Consider the following 3,866-nt stretch of genomic DNA (forward strand, 5'->3'; position numbering starts at 1 on the left):
AGAAATCAGAGTTCTAGTTCCTCCTCAAAGGAGATATATAAAACAATATATCTTTAAGTCTTTCTATAGGAACTAAGGCGCCCCACTCAGATGGAGGATGGTAACTTCAGTCAGTTAGTTCAATCCATCAGCCATGTCCAATTCTTCACTACCCCATGGACTGCAGCATGCCAGGCCTCCCTGTCCATCACCAACTCCTGAAGTTTCCTCAAATTCATGTCCACTGAGTCAGTGATGGCATCCAACCATCTCATCTTCTGTAGTCCCCTTCTCCTCCCTCCCTCAATCTTTCCCAGCATCAGGGGCTTTTTCCAATGAGTCAGTTCTTTGCATCAGGTGGCCAAAGTATTGGAGTTTCAGCTTCAGCATCAGTCCTTCCAATGAATATTCAGGACTGATTTCCTTTAGCATGGACTGGTTGGATCTCCTTGCTGTCCAAGGGACTCTCAAGAGTCTTCTCCAACACCGCAGTTCAAAAGCATCAATTCTTTGGTGCTCAGCTTTCTTTATAGTCCAACTCTCACACCCACACATGACTACTGGAAAAACCATAGCTTTGACTAGACGGACCTTTGTTGGCAAAGTAACGTCTCTGCTTTTTAATATGCTGTCTAAGTTGGTCATAACTTTTCTTCCAAGAAGCGTCTTTTGATTTCATGGCTACAGTCACCATCTGCAGTGATTTTGGAGCCCCCCAAAATACAGTCTCTCACTCTTTCCATTGTTTCCCCATCTGTTTGCCATGAAGTGATGGAACCACACATGCTATGATCTTAGTTTTCTGAATGTTGAGTTCTAAGCCAACTTTTTCACTCTCCTCTTTCACTTTCATCAAGAGGCTTTTTAGTTCCTCTTCACTTTCTGCCATAAGGGTGGTGTCATCTACATATCTGAGGTTATTGATATTTCTCCCAGCAATCTTGATTCCAGCTTGTGCTTCATCCAGCCCAGCGTTTCTCATGATGTACTCTGCATATAAGTCAAATAAGCAGGGTAACTTCAGGCTGAGCACAAGATTCCTGGTGCACCACCTTGTTACCTCACCACCAACCAATCAGAAGAAAGTCACACACTTGGGAGCCCTAAAACTCACCAGAAAATCATCTGGGAGTTCATGTTTTGAGCAGGAGCCACTCACTCTCTTAGCTTGGCCCTTGCAATGAACTGTTCTCTGCTCCAAACTCTGAGGTTTTGGTTTGTTTGGCCTCACTGTGTCGGGCACATGAACTTGCAGTCGACAGCAGTTCAAGAATACCTCTGAGGTTCTAAGAAGCATGTTCCTCTTTTCAGATGACAGGGAAAAAAGGCTTTACATGAATATAAGACAAGAAAGACAGCTTGATTCCTTTTTATTGCAGTGAAAACAATCCCAGTTTCAGAGTCAGAAGACCTGGACTTGAATCAGGGTCCTTCCACTTTCTAGATAAGTAGCCTTGAATGTAAGTCAGTGAAACTTGAAGAACCTCTGTAAATTGGATTTCAAGGTATTCAAATCAAGAAATTAATAAAAATCTAAAAAACTTCTTTTTATCAATATGATAAAAAATAATATGTCAGAAAGATATGTCAACTGGAAAAAAATGCACATTCTAAATGTTGAGAATTCTGTTTTATTTGGTGGCCTGAGGACTTTAGTCTAGGATGCTGCCTCTCAGGTATCTCTGAGGAGTCATTCCAAATTGGTAAGAGAGGAGCCAGGATATACAGGAGTTCTTGCTGGGAAAAAACCAACCAAACAAAAAACATAAAAAAACATGTAGTTGAACATCAAAAGATTACTGTTAATCACAAAAATATAGGTATCTCAAGTTAATGATTTTAGTGCTTTTCTACCTATGAGAAGATGCAAGAGTCTGGACTCTGAAATTATTCTGTCCACTCTCTAGGGCCAGTATCCTGTTTTACTTTATCCTGAATTCCCTTCAGTGTGTACCTTCAACGGGCAACTGCCACAGCTGATGGTAGGCAGATATCCTTTGTTTACTGAAATGGCAGGCAATATTTTGGGGGGCCACAGATAAGAACTTTTAATGTAGTTGAAAACACGAAGAATTTAAGCTTGAGTTCTCTGAGACCTCAATTGTCTTCATCTGTAAAATGGGTATAAATAACCCATGTCACCACCAGTGAAAAGGCAAACTTTTCCCTTATGAGTTCTTGGCTGAAACCCCTTGCAACAAATGAACAAAAGAAGAAACAAGCTGAGTAACTCCCTGAGTCATTACCAAAGATTAATAGTATCTTCAGCTAAAGACAGAAGAAAGCTGTAGGGGGATTGAAGGACGCCAGTAATGAAAGGGCACAGGGAAACGGGTAAAGGTTGTTTCGAAGATTTGTTAGTACCCCCTCCATCAACTTTCTCAGACACTAGTGGCTCAGGCCATAAAGAATCCACCTGCAATGCAGAAGACCTGGATTAGATCCCTGGGTTGGGAAGATCCCCTGGAGGAGGGTATGGCAACTCTCTCTGGTATTCTTGCCTGGCAAATCCCTATGGACAGAGGAGCCTGGGGGGCTACAGTCCATGGGGTTGCAAAGAGTCCATGGGGTCGCAAGAAGACACAACTAAGCGACTAAGCACAGCACAGCAAAAAAAAATGTGTTTTAAAAAACGTGAATTTCCCTTCAGTTCAATTCAGTCGCTCAGTCGTGTCCGACTCTTTGCGACCCCCAGGGACGGGGGAGCCTGGTGGGCTGCCGTCTATGGGGTCACACAGAGTCGGACACGACTGAAGTGACTTAGCAGCAGCAGCAGTAGGAAACGGTAAATTCTACTCTGTTTTCAGAGATTCTCTTGTGCCTGCTCTTTCTCAAAAATATCCAGTTCAAGATAATCCTTATGCCAAAGAGACATATTTTGGGGTGGCATATTGTTACCTTTCAAAAAGAAAGTTTTCTATGTTTATATAACAAAATAAAAGTTGCCCAACCTGATTTAATCCTCTTCATTCCACATGGAATTCTCTCCTTCCCTCTTCATCCTTTCCATCGTGCCAATCCACCCCCTTTTCCTAAATCCTTGTCCCTTTTTAAGTCTTTTTCGTGACGTCAGCTTATACAATGAACCCTGAAATGTGTTCTTTGAGGGGATACCTTTCATATATGTATGCTTCCGAACCCAATTATTTTTTTAAAAAATCTCCCCAAATGCTTAACTAACTGCCTTGCACCCAAGCACATTTGTCTGGGGGTAAAAAATGTTATAAAAACCCTTCACATTCTCTTATCTCTGGATTTCTCCTTTCCTGCTTAACTGTTTCCACCCCAAACAGCTACCGATCTGAAAACAAAGCACTTGGCAGTAGCCGGGCCACACGGGCGCCGGGTCGGGGTGGCTCTGAACCGGTCTCGAGGACCTGGGCCCAGATACGCCCGCCGCGAGGACGATCGGGGCGTTTCGGGCAGCGCCTTTCCGCGGGGAGTCCCGCAAGCGCCTGGGGAGCCTGGGTGGGTCTGGGCAAGGATAAGACCGGAGCGCCGCCCACTCCTGCAGATCCGGGAGTGCGCTTCGCGGGACCGGGGAAGTGACCAGTGGCCGAGCCGCGCCCCCGCCACGAAGCGACTGCCACGTCAGGACAACTTCACAAAACCTGGGCGAGGGAGGGTGACGCAGGCCGGGCGGCCGCGGCGGCTTTGGGCCCGCGGCCAGACGAGGAGGCTGACCTCCAGCCCAGCCCCGGCTTCAGCGACACCCCGGCCGGCGCCGGCGCCTGCCCGGCCCTCTGGGAGGCGGGGGAGCAGCGGAGGAGGCGGCGCCACCGCGGAGCGCGCGCCCTCCCGCCCCGCCCGCAGTCCCGGCCTGGGCGGGGCGGCCACCGCTGAGGCTCCTCGGCCAGACCCGGTCGGCCCGAACCGAGTTGAGTCGC

This window comes from Bos taurus, chromosome 9 (genome assembly GCF_002263795.3).
Source record: "Bos taurus isolate L1 Dominette 01449 registration number 42190680 breed Hereford chromosome 9, ARS-UCD2.0, whole genome shotgun sequence".
Taxonomy (NCBI): Eukaryota; Metazoa; Chordata; class Mammalia; order Artiodactyla; family Bovidae; genus Bos; species Bos taurus.